Below are 13897 nucleotides of genomic sequence, written 5' to 3' on the forward strand. Positions count from 1 at the left end.
GGTTCAAATAGTTGCTAATCCAGTATCACAATACATGTTAGAATATAAAGAACAATTATTTAATATTTATAATGTACCAGATAATGTGCAAAGCACTTTATATGTGTTAACTCATTTTGTTTCTTATAATAACTTATAAAGTAGATAACACTTTATCTGAATTTTACAAATGAGGCAACTGAATCATAGAGAAGAAGGTGCTCAGAGCCACAGAGCTAGTAAATGGGAGGGGTGGGATTCAAATCCCAGGCAGTTTGGTTCTTTAGACCACAGCCTTAACCAAAAGCTGTATTGCATTGCATAATGGGGGATTTTTTTCAATTGGGGATTTACCCAGAGGCTTATACTACTGACTAAATCACCAGCCCTTTTTATTTGTTTTTATTTTCTATTTTGTGTCCTCCTGGCTCAGCCTCCCAAGTCACTGGGATTACAGGCATAGACCACCACACTCAGCATGGGTGATTTTTTAAAACCCTACCCAATTTACAAAATTTAAAAAAAAACTTCATTGAAATATAATTCACAAACATACTACTCACCAATTTAAAGTATATTTCAATGGTTTTAGTATTTTCAGAGTTGGGTAACCATTACCACAATTAATTTTAGAATATTTTAATCATCATCCCCAAAACACTCTGTAACCAGTAATAATCATTCCTCATTTCTCTCTCCCACCCATTCTTGCTCTACCATCCCCTTAATTAAAAAAAAAAAAATCCAACTCCACAATCTTTCTTCTAATTGGCTGTCCTTTACATATCTATCACTTCCCCTCCCTTTAAGGGAGTCAAGCTTGGAGCTACCCTAAAACATACTCCTGGCTCCCCAGGAAGCTTCATACTTGCTTTATCTGGATGTGGTTAATAGCTAATAATGTTGGGCTGTAATACAATCCTACATGCAACTACTAAATATGGAATGTAGTCAACATGAACATAGTAAAGGGGTAATCAAGAGAAAACATAGTAAAACTTCATTAATTTACACTATTTTGAAGATTTCTGAATAGCCTATAGATTTATTAAAGAAATGTACTTCTTAATTTTCAGAATGTTTTATGAATAAATCATAAAGGAAGGACAAACAATTACAATATGTATCCATAGCTAGAAACTAACCCTGGGCAGGACGTGAGGAGATTAATGAGATATTAACAGCTTTCAACCTAATCCCTTTAAAATCATACATAAACTAAGTACAATATAAACAGAACAGAGAAAGAGGGGCATTATCTTGAGACTCAGGTCTCAGAAAAAAGGTTGTTTGAAGAGTCCACATACCATTCTTTAAGTCATAAAAAGAAGGGAAGACTGAAGAGAAAGTCTGGTGGGATCATGTATGGCTTGTCTGAACTATCATACATTCAGAGATTAACAAGTTATACAGGGACATTACTGATGTACAGAGAGAAGTAATTTGCTCAAGGTCACATAGGAAGTTAGTAGTAAAAGGATATCTAAGTCTAAACTTCCTATCCACATTACTGTAAGGCACTTTTAGGACACAGCCCTAATTTTTCTTAGGTTGATATTGCACAGTTTCCTCAGTGTTTCAGCCTCTCTTAACACACAACAAACATAAGCAACCCCTGCAAACATATCCTACCACCTAGATACACTGTAGCATTTAACAGGGTCTGAAAAAAGACAGAGACTGTCATCAAATCATTTTTACAAGACCCTCTGTTAGTTCTAGTAGGAAGCAGCATGATGAGATTCACTCTTGATCTGAGATGAAAAGACCCATTCAGCCACAAACAGTCCAGTTCTCAACATTATAGAGCACTCACTGGTCAAAGTCCCAGAGATTTTCCCAAGGTCTCATTTTAGCAGAGAACAAGCAAGACTTCTGAGGAGCTAATGTTCTATTTATTGATCTGAATGTGGGATATATGGTTATGCTCAGCTTGTGAAAATTCACTGTACTATATACGTATTACATATGTATTTTCTGTATATTTTCATAAAAAGTTTTTAGAAATAGTTCAGTGTTCTCACAAGCGTGTGCACGCGCATGCACGCACGCACACACACACACATACACAGACACAGATCTTATTGATTGATTGGTACTGGGGATTGAACCCAGGGGACAATCCACCACTAAGCTATATTCCCAAACCTTTTTATTTTGAGACAGGGTATTACTAAGTTGCCCAGGTTGGCCTTAAATGTTTGATCCTCCTGCCTCAACCTCCCAAGTTGCTGGGATTATAACCATGTGTCACCCTACCGACAAGGACCTGGGTCTTCTAAACAATCTTTGGGCCACAATGTGTTTTCTATTGCAGAACTCTATTCATAACACATTTATTGAGCCCAGGCTGTAGAGAGAGCTTAGGTCATGTTCTGAAGCCTTCCAAAACCCTGGCAACACTGAACTTATTTAGGCAAAATTTATATCACAGCAGGGAAGGGAGAAAAGAAGTGAATTTCCTTTCTAGCTTTGAGCCTCCTTTTTGCCCTTCTTCCTTCTTCCAAAATGTCCTCTTTTCCCCCCTTTTCAGCAGCAAATCATGCTGAAGAGTTTCAGGACTTTGATCCCTGGATCTAGGGATAACTATTACAAGCAAACTCAAGCCCCTGAGGTACTCCAGAGGAAGAGAATATCACACATCTAAGGCTGAGGCTGGGACATGGCACGGATGCACAACACCCGATGCACATTCAGTTATCACTAAATTTTTAAAAATAATGTTTATTCCCTAAATCCTACCTACATTAATTTCCATTTACCAATTTAGTGAGATATTTGATCTTCAGCCAAGGTGAATATCACCAGGTTAGTATCTTCCACATAGCACTGTTTTCCAAATTTTTAGGGTGCTCATGAGAACTCTTTGCCACTTTTTTTGTAATGGGTTTTGTCAGAAAGCACCCTGAGACGTGGACAAGTAGGACAAAACTGCTTCAAGATTTGAGTTGCTAATACTTTTATTTTTTTTATTTTATTTTAAAGAGAGAGAGAGAGAGAGAGAGAGAGAGAGAGAGAGAATTTTTTGAATATTTTTTTCGGCAGACATAACATCTTTGTTTGTACGTGGTGCTGAGGATCGAACCCAGGCCGCATGCATGCCAGGCAAGCGCGCTACCGCTTGAGCCACATCCCCAGCCCGCTAATACTTTTATATAAGAAAAAAAAAAAAAGCCTAAAAGATGGAGTTTCTGTTTTTAACACTCATTTCTGCATATGCGGAAAAAAAGTCTTCTGGTAACCATGTTGCTAGAAGCAAATTTCCTGTTTTTCACATTGTTTAGTCTGAATGGGTCTCTTGAGACCAGTCTTAATGTTGGAGAAGCAAGTGAGTTGGGCCTCCAAAGTAGTTCTAATTTTATACGTGGATTCAGCCAGCCCAGCTGAAGTCCATATCATTTTCAGCATCCAAAGTCTGGTTAAAGAGATTAGTTTTGTGTTCGTCTGAACAGCATCTGCCTCAGGCATCCCACTGGCAGGCCACACTTGCCACCTCCAATCCTACAGACTGCTTGCAAAAGGAAAGCTAAGCATGTTAGAGTCACAATATCTCTAACCACATTTTGTCTTGCCACTTCTTCCACTTCAGTCCCTTTCTTCAATCAAGAAAACAAAACCTGACTCAGGTTTTAGCTAATATTCCTAGGACAAAGGTACTTTTTAAGGTTGTCTCAGTCATTTACCAAAGTGCATGCAAAAGATACACTTTGATGAAGAGCCCTGAGGGGGGCGAACACTCAGTGACACCTTGCTGGTGACAACTAAAGACAACTGACACAGACCTGGATAGTTACTCAGAATCTTGCTGGTGACAACTAAAACATAATAGTGACAAAGACCTAGACAGTCACTCAGAAATTTGAGACTGATTTCCTTTTCTTTTTCCTCTTTGGTACTGGGGATGGAAACTAGGGGCACTTTACCATTGAGCTACATTTCTGTCCTCTTTATTTATTTATTTTGAGACAGAGTCTCACTAAGTTGCTTAGGGCCTCACTAAATTGGTAAAGCTGGCCTTGAATTTACAGTCCTCCTGCCTCAACCTTCCAAGTCACTGGGATTATAGGCATGTGCCACCACTCTTGGTTTGAGACTGATTTTCAATGAAACACAGTTAGTAAACCTCTCTCAGTTTCTTTTCTTTTTATTCTTTCTTTTTTTTCTTTTTTTTTTGTAGCTGTAGATGAACAGAATGCATTTATTTTATTTATATATGGTGCTAAGGATCGAACCCAGCACTTCGTACATGCTAGGCAAGTGCTCTGCCACTGAGCTACAGCCCTAGCCCTCTCAGTCTCTTAATACAGCTAACAAAAAACTAACAGATTCATCTTCTCTGTTGTCTATGTGAAAGACAATCATCAGAGGAGGTTTCTCCTTGATGAAAAATACATACTTAGAAGTTAAAGGAGGCAGAATTTAGGATAAACTTAAGAAACACCATAGAATATTATTCAATTAAAAACATTTTGGGCCAGGTGCGGTGGTTCACGCTTGTAATCCAGTTTAGGAGGCTGAAGACAAGAGGATTGCAAGTTCAAAGCCAGCCTCAGCAACTGTGAGGTACTATACAACTCAGTGAGACCCTGTCTCTAAATAAAATACAAAAAATAGGGCTGGGGATGTGGCTCAGTGGTTAACTGCCCCTGAGTTCAATCCCTGGTACCAAAAGAAAACCATATCAGGCTGGGATTGTGGCTCAATGGTAAAGCGCTTGTCTGGTATATGTGAGGCACTGGGTTTGATCCTCAACACCACATATAAATAAATAAAATAAAGGTATTGTGTCCATCTACAACTAAAAAAAAAAGAAGAAAAAATTAATTTATTCCCTCAACAGACTGAAATAAAACATGCTTCTGTTTTATTTTATTTTATTTTTTTGTGGGGGGAGGCTACCAGGGATTGAACTCAGGAGCACTCAGCCACTAAGCTACATCCCTAGCTCTATTTTGTATATTATTTAGAGACAGGGTCTCACTGAATTGCTTAGGACTTTGCTTTTTGCTGAGGCTGGCTTTGAACTCACGATCCTCCTGCCTTAGCCTCCCAAACTGCGGGGATTATAGGCATGCCCACAGCACCTGGCATGCTTCTGTTTTTATAAGAAAAAAAAATTACACACACACACAGAGTTTTATGGATTCAATTTGGAGGTCCTGTACTCATTCTTTCTCTAATATGAAACTGGACTCTAAGAGGTTTTCCTGATGAGGAAGAACCTACTCAGAGAAAGAGGTACCAGGAAATGTTAAGTTGGGCTGGGAGGGAAAAAGAACACAATAGCTACCAGGTTAGTGCACAGACCTGACTCCTTCATGAGCACCTCTGGTCACATCTGAAGTACACTTCAAAACTAGGCTCATGAGTCAGAAAGGGTGAAGTGGTGCACCCATCTGCTATGAGATGTAAGTTATTTTTTTTTGTGTCTCACAGAGTAGATGGGTCAATTATGGCTCTTTAAGAGATTTATAGCACCCTGATAGCACTTGCTCTGGATACTATATGAAAAATAGGTGATATTCTCCACATCTCAGAGAGAGGAATGAACAGGGAGGCTTAAAAACTTGTGTTCCTTGTTCTTGGTTCTTTTCTATAGTAAATGTGAGACTCAACAGTCTTAATATTTTCTAAATATCAGGTAATTCACATCATACTTCAAACATTAGAGGCAAGCACATAGTGAAGAAAAGGCCTGAGTTCACACAGCAGGTAGCACTGTGTAGAGGAAAGAGTAAGAGCTTTATAGGCAGCAAATCTAGCTTTGTAGGTTTAAATCTAGGCTGCACTTCTTAGTAATGTGACTGTGAACAATTTACCTAACCTTTCTGAACCTTAGTTTCTATATTTGTAAAACATGATAATGACTCACTTTGCAGGGTTCCTGTGAAGAGAGAATGAGGTAAGTCAAATACACAGAGTAGGTTCTCTAAAAGTGCTACTTTCTTTTCTCCCTGCCCATTGAAGCAAGCTTATTATGAGAACATTTTTCCAGAATTAAGTACAACTTTTCCAAACCCTGAAAGCTTCATGGGAATCATTCCAGATACTTATAGAAGGAGAAAGTTGTTTTTATATTCTTAAAATCTAGGAGAAAATATAGGAGAAAAGGAAAAGCATTACCAGTCAGAAATCATTATGTCTGTGCTTTACACATTGCCACAACACCACCACAAATAATCTGGGATTAGTTTAACAGGGGGAAGAATCGTAAAGAAAGAAAAGTAATTAAAGGTTTCTATTCCTGTCAGAACTCTTCTCAACAGAACCTCTGTCTCTACCAACTGCATGGAAGATGTAACAATCTTCCTCTTACATCATTTCAGCCAATATTCCTAGAAATCATTTGTATCTTGTCTAACAGCCTTACTATGGAGACAAAACTTGAGCAGTGAAGTGACTGACAAAGAAATTATCTCCCACCTAGGAAGAGGTCCAAGAAAAGTGAGTTTTGAGCACACTCTTTTCCTTGCCTTTTTCACTCCTGAGGACTGCTTTGAGTGGCTGCTTGAATACTGACAGTGATCTTAGGGCCTAAATCCACTGCTTCTGCCTAAGATCAACTCCCCATGGGCTCTGCCTTTTACAACCTCAAAATTCAGACAGGAGATGCCTGGGCACATCTGGTTACTATTTGATTTCAGGCTTCTATTGTGTGCAGTCTATTGGGGGAAGTGAGCCTATAAATAGCTCATACTGTAAAAATGCCTTTCCTGAAGAAAGAATAGGTTTTCACTTAAGTTTTAACATCTGAGCCCACCTCCTTCCCTAATTATAATACATCAAATTAATATACTAAGTAGCCAGCCTCAGTCAAATGATTCATAAACCTATTTCATTAATGATTGGACTAAATGCTATATAGAATGAAACCCAGGAGATACCTCCAAGTTAGGATTAGCAAATGATTCATATGCTTTGAGAAGTCTTTGATCTTTTTGTAAACTCATGGAGCTGTGAGATCAAGTATGTGAAACATTACCTTCTAGTCTTAAGAAGAAATGTCCCTTTCCCCTTTTGGAAGAAAATCTATAGATTTAAATACTATTCAATACTGACCAGAGTAATAATACTATAAACTAGATTTCTGACAATCTCCTCTTCAATCCCCGAAAAAACAAACTACTTTCCTCTTCAAGTTTCATCAAGGGGCTGGGATTGTGGCTTAGCAGTAGAGTGCTAGCCTCGCACGGGCAGGACCTAGGTTCGATCCTCAGCACCACATAAAAAAATAATAATAATAAAGGCATTGTGTTGTGTCCATCTACACCTAAAAAATATTTTTTAAAAAAGTTTCATCAAATGCCTGATTAAAATATCTGTTACAATATTTACCAGACTATGAAGTAAGTATCTCTTTATGTATCTTTCTCCTTCAAGAACTATTAATTTATAAAAGGCAAGTTCAATGTCTAATTCTTATTGGTTATTTCCAGTGCCTTGCACAATTTTCATCATATATTTTAATAAACGTATGCTAAATGAATGAACAATGTAGGATAATTACATATCATATAACCTTAATGTGCTTTCACAACTAAGAGAAACATCAAATTTAATACTGATTAAAGTGAAAGGTAAGATAAAGGGGGTCAACAAAATAGAGACAGAAAAAAAGATATAAACAAATTGTTTCCCCTTCATCCCCACATCTGCTCACATTATAATAATCCTATTTTGCTGAAGATTGAGCTGATATAAATGTGTGTAAATCAAAGAATAAGTAGAGCCACTATACTATAAGAACCAACCCTAACTTTAGATACTGGAAACGAAAACATAGGACCAGGGCTGGAGATGTGGCTCAAGCGGTAGTGCGCTTGCCTGGCATGCGTGCGGCCCGGGTTCGATCCTCAGCACCACATACAAACAAAGATGTTGTGTCCGCCAATAACTAAAAAATAAATATTAAAAAAAAAAGAAAAAGGTTTTCAGTCAGTCTGAGCATCGTCTGTGAATCAAGTTTGGAGTGTGTACAGGTGTGAGAGATGTAGTGCCAGGCCCTTTACACACCCCATTTGATCCTTGCCGCTGTCCTGGAGTTCACTTTGAGGTGACACAGGTAGGATTCAGAGAGGTTGGGTAGTTAGTAAAGATCGTGGGGATTTGGCAAGTGCAGAAAAAGAAAACATAGGACCAAACTCCTATCACAAAAAATGCAGTTTGGAAAAGCAGCAAGGAACTGGGATTGTAGCTCAGTGGTAGAGCACTTGCCTGGCACATGTAAAGCACTGGGTTCAATCCTCAGCACCACAAAAAAAAATAATAATAATAATAATTAAATAAAGGTATTGTGTACATCTACAACTATAAATAAATAAATAATAAAAAAAGAAAAGACAAAGCAGCAAGTAGCAGCAAGGATCCATGTTGGATATATCCAAGAACTACAACTTGAAATGCTCCAAAATGTTTCAGAGTAATCTATCAATTTCTTAGTTTGCCTTAGCATATAAAGAAGTCACCCATTATGCTCTTGAAGCCACAGCATACTACCATTATGCCTGACAAAGGCTCTGACTGCCTTTGGTTTAAAAAACAATTACTAAATTAAGATTTGCTCTAGAGCCCATAAAGCAAACCAGACCACTGAGGAGCATATTTGAATGCATAGTTTGTGAGATATAAAGCAAATATACTCTCTATCTTCACAGTTTCTAAAATATGATAGCTGAAATAATGTTAAAGAACCTACTGATAGCTAGGCACAGTGACACGTGCCTTTAATCCCAACTACTTGGGAGTCTGAAACAGGAGGATCACAAATTCAAGGGCACCTGGGCAACTTAGCCAGACCCTGTCTCAAAATAAAAAATTAGAAGGGCTGGGGAAACTACTGGGGAGGCTGAGTCAGGAGGTCCCTTGAACCCAGGAATTAAGGGTCGATGGCTCAACATAGCAAGATGCCATAGTAAATAAATAAATAAATGAAAGAAAGAAAGAAAAGGAAAGAAAAAGAAGGCCATTGGTTTGGACTCAGCTCCTACACTAGGAACAAGAGAGTCACTTAGTTGACACTCCAGGTCACCAGGCTAAAACTAAGTTGTTTATCAGACCTGAGAAATCAGGAGAAAGATAGAGCCAAATTCCCAAAAAGGTCAGTTTTTGCTGGCATGGAAAAGAACTCCTCTATGCTTTAACCTTTTCAAATAAATTAACTTCAAAATAAAAAAAGGGGGTGATGACATAACTCAGTGGTAGTGTGCCCCTGGATTTACTCCCTAGGATGCCCCCGCAAAAAGAACATATTAACAAATAGAAGGAAAATGTCACTAAATATAAATATGGACCTACAAAAGGGAATAAAGAACATCAGAACTGGTGACTAAAGGGTAAATACGTTATTAGATTATTGTTATCACTGTTAAATTCTGTAAAAGATAATTTAATGTTTAAATATAAGTAGTAAAAATATATTATGAGGTTAATAACATTTGTAGATATAAAATACATGACCTGATAGCATAGTGACTGCATAGGAGAAATAGAAGTATTCTTGTGTATCTTTTTTTTTATGCAGAAAGTGATATAATGGCCAGGCACAGAGGCACATGCCTATAATCCCAATGGCTTAGGAGGCTGAGACAGGAAAATCATGAATTCAAAGCCAGCCTCAGCAACTGGGAGGCACTAAGCAACTAAGGGAGATTCTGTCTCTAAATAAAATACAAAATAGGGCTGGGGGCGCTGGGGTTGTGGCTCAGCAGTAGAGTGTTCACCTAGCTCGTGCGAGGCCCTGGGTTCTATCCTCAGCACCACATAAAAATAAATAAATAAAATAAAGATATCGTGTCCAACTACAACAAAAAATAAATATTTTTTTAAAAATAGGGCTAGGGATGTGGCTCAGTAGTCAACTACACCTGAGTTCAATCTCTAGTACCAAAAAAGAAAGTAATATATTGTCACTTGAAGGTAGACTGTGATAAGTTAGAAAAGCATACTATAAACCCTAAAGTAACCATTAACAAAACAAATGATTATAGCTAATAAATCAACAGAGAAGGTAAGATAAAATAATAAAAAATTCAACCTAAAAAAGGGCAGAAAAATACAGAAACAGGAAAAAAGAGAAAAAAAGAATAAAGAGGATAAAAAGAAAATAAATGAGATACAGACTGTATCAAATCCTATTAAATGCAAATGAACTAAATAATCCCAATTAAAAGGCAGAAATAGTGAATTTAGGGAAAATGTCAAGACCCAATTGCATATATGCAGCCTATAAGAAATTCCCTGTAGGGTTGTGGTTGTGGCTCAGTGGTAGAGTGCTTGCCTAGCGTAGGTGAGGCACTGAGTTCAATTTTCAGCACCACGTAAAAATAAAGGCATTGGGTCCATCTACAACTAAAAAATTAAAAACACACAAAAAAAGAAATTTCCTGTAAATATAAAGACAAATAGTTTAAAAGTTCGTAGTAGCAAAAAAATTAGGGTATACCCACACAGAAGACTGACTGAACAGCGATCAAAAAAGTGAGGCAGGTTTTAAGTTAATATGGAAATGTCTCCAAGATATAGTAAATAAACAAAACAAGTCACAGAATAATATGCACATGCTATCTTTTGTGGGTTTTTTTTTAAAGTGAAAATATATAGCTACATGCTTGTATTTGCATACAATTCTCTGGGGATATACATAAGAAATTGATAATAGTTGCCTTAGCATGGGAGAAAGATTTCTAATTATAGAAGAGAAACTTAAAAAAATTTTTTTTTAGTTGTAGATGAACATAATACCTTTATTTATTTGTTTGTTTGTTTGTTTGTTTGTTTGTTTAGTGCAGAGGATTAGCAGTGCCTCACACGTGCTAGGCAAGCGCTCTACTACTGAGCCATCCCAGCATTTATGTTTTATTTTTTAATTTTTAGTTGTAGATGGACACAATACCTTTATTTGTCTTTATTTTTACGTGGTGCTGGGGATCAAACCCAGTACTTCACTCATGCTAGGCAAGCACTCTACCACTGAGCAACAACCCCGGCCCCTACCTTCATGTATTTTTATGTGGTGCTGAGGATTGAACCCAGTGCCTCACATGTGTTAGGTAAGCACCCTACCACTGAGCTACAACCACATCCCCAAGAAACTTATTTTTTATTGTATGTTCTTTTATACTGTTTCATTTTTCCAGGTGCATATATTACCTATTTTTTAAATTTTTTTCTAATTTTTTAATGAATTATAGTATTTTTAGAAGGAAAATATTTTGTTAAAAAATTAAAACAGTATACTTTAACTGGAAACATAGGACTTCACAAAGAAAGTGTCTTCTCTTGTACAAATACAAGAAAGAATGCCCTTTAGTAATAATACCAATGGATATTTAATGTTTCCATTTTTTTCCCCAAAGTCCTCTCCAACCTAATTCTTTCTTTCTTTTTTTTTTCAGAGCTAGTGATTAAACACTGGGCTTTGTACATGCTATGCAAGTGTTCTACTACTGAGCTACCTCCCTAGTACCTCCCTTCTCCCGCTTTTTAAATTTTGAGACAGGGTCTCACTAAGTTGTCAGGTTGCCCTCAAACTTGTGATTCTCCTGCATCAGTCTCCCAAGTAGCTGGGATTACAGGCATGTGCCACCATGCCCAGCTTAATACTTTCATTTTATTCTAACAAAATTCCTACAATGTTGATACATGAGAATTCTATCTTGAACGATAAGAAAACTGAAGCTATTTAAATCACATTATATAAAGCTGGTTTGGCTAGATCAAAAGATTTCAAGGTTTGCTTGAAAGGGCAGGTATGTAAGTGGGCATGTCAGAGTGTAACAGCTTTCTTTAGTCAAATAAACTGACAAGAGAAATGTTGATCAAGGACTCAAAGGGCCTTTATAAAAAAAGCAGTAATGGATTCAGAGTTACATAAATTGAGGTAGAACATATCATGTACTCTAGAATCTTGTTACTAAAAGTATGGTCCTCAGACTAGCAGCAACTTAAACTCTAAAACAGAACTCCTAGATCTGAATTTGCTTCTCTTTACCATTTCTATGAAATGAAGTTTATGTGTATGGTGGCACTGGGAATTGAAACCAGGGTACTTTACCATGAACCACAGCTCCAGCCCTTTTTATGTTTTATTATTTTATTTTTTAAAATTTTCATGGACACAATGCCTTTATTTATTTATTTTTATATGGTGCTGAGGATAAAACCCAGTGCCTCATGTGTGTGAGGCAAGCACTCTACCATTGAGTTACAACCCCAGCCCTTATTTTTTATTTTGAGACAAGGTCCCACTAAGTTGCCCAGGGTGGCTTCAAACTTGCCATCTTCTTGCCTCAGTCTCCTGAGTAACTGGAATTATAGGCATGTATCACCACACCCAGCTAAAATGCAGATTTTGATTCAGTAGACACAGGTAGGGTCTGAAACTAGGTATTTTTAACAGGCTCTAAGTAATGTCAGTTTGGGTAGAAAGATATAACAATTCTCAACTAAGTCTGTATTCCCAAGAGGTAGGAAACATCCTATTGCTCTTATAGTAAAGAAGTTTCTGGACATAAAGGTCTTTAATAAAGCTCAAAAAGCACATCCAAAAGGAAAAAAAAAGATTATATTTTCCTAGGAGGCTATTTTTCTACAAGAAAGAAGCTTTAAATGTTAAAGTCAGAACCCTTTTACCATTCTGGAGCAAGATCAAATCTGCAGGATGTGCCATGGGCAGGTTCCTGAAGAGAACGGCAAACATGGGGATACTGTGGTCCCAAGAAAGGAAGGCAGTGATCGCTGAGCAACAGTGAGATGGAAAGATGATGTGAGCATTATAGTCTATTAGAACACCTGTAAAAGAGGGAATCTTAAATGTGACATTAGACTTGCTTAAAATCTATCTGATCTGTAGAAAAGGAGATGCATCAAGTGAGTAAAGAAATGAACAAAACTACCTTTCTCCATCCTGCCTCTCACCTATTCTCAATTTGTTTACCCAGCACCTCCTATGCCTGGCACATAATACATGTTTATTAAGTGAGGAATACTGTTTCTGAAACCCTGTAATCTTGTACTCAGGATACACTGCTTCTGGTTCCCAGGCTAAAAACCCTCATGGAACCCAAATTATCTAAAGGGAAATTATCCATGCTCCCTTTCTTGCTTCTGGAATTGGAGTGATGGCATGTAGTCTATATTCTGGACTCAGCTAAGGATCCAGCATTTCCTGAGCCTACTTTATCACTATACCTAAAACAAACATGTTTAGCTTCCATGTCCCCTAGGAGTTTGGAGCAGATCAGAGGTAGAATGTGGAAGTCTGGACTCTGAGAAACTTGAGGAGATGGTCACTATGACTACATCCTTTTAGCTTCACCTAGACTGGCACCACCTGATTCATTCAAACTTGTACTTTGAACATTCCTGCCTTGGAATCTTTGCTTATGCCATTCCCTCTAACCAAAATGGCACCCTAAACTTATTCAAAGCAACATATAGATATGTTATTTCTCTGAATTCCTGAGGTCCTTACTGTAGTACCACTCATTTAATACTTTATTCAGTATTGCTATTTTCATATGTCTAAAATTCTGGTAGTCCCAATAGGACTATAAGTTTTATGAAGGATAAGACTATAAGCTTTATGAGGGATAGGATATGTCTCTTATCACCAAAAGGGCACTCAAACCTACTTGCTACAGATTGTAGCTGCTTCCTAAATGCTTACTGAGTAATTAAATGAATGATTTCTGTGCTGGGGAATATGGAGTGTTCATAGATAAATCAGGTCTAGTCTGCCTTCAAGGATCACCTACTAAGATAATATGTATCAAAAACACATTAAGTTTATATTCATAGCAGTAAGTACTGCAATAAATGTTTAATAGGTACCTTCCACTGCCTATAATAGCTTCTTGACCAAACCAAAGTACAGAAAACCAATTATTAAGTTATTTTGTACTTTCTTGGTTAGTTTTCA

The 13897-nt window shown here is 37.3% G+C and overlaps 1 protein-coding gene and 1 long non-coding RNA gene across 9 annotated transcripts in view; both read right to left on the minus strand.

Moving 5' to 3' along the window:
* Stard9 (StAR related lipid transfer domain containing 9) overlaps positions 1-13897 on the minus strand; it is a 135893-nt gene that overhangs the window by 100280 nt on the left and 21716 nt on the right. The window lies entirely within an intron of this gene.
* Positions 320-9009, minus strand: LOC125613359. Its single transcript, XR_007343902.1, has 3 exons — positions 8996-9009; positions 5287-5290; positions 320-2622 (listed from the first exon to the last, which is right to left on the minus strand). It is a non-coding gene; the product is annotated as an uncharacterized LOC125613359 (long non-coding RNA).

The sequence above is a fragment of the Marmota marmota genome, unplaced genomic scaffold, assembly GCF_001458135.2.
Source record: "Marmota marmota marmota unplaced genomic scaffold, marMar, whole genome shotgun sequence".
Taxonomy (NCBI): domain Eukaryota; kingdom Metazoa; phylum Chordata; class Mammalia; order Rodentia; family Sciuridae; genus Marmota; species Marmota marmota.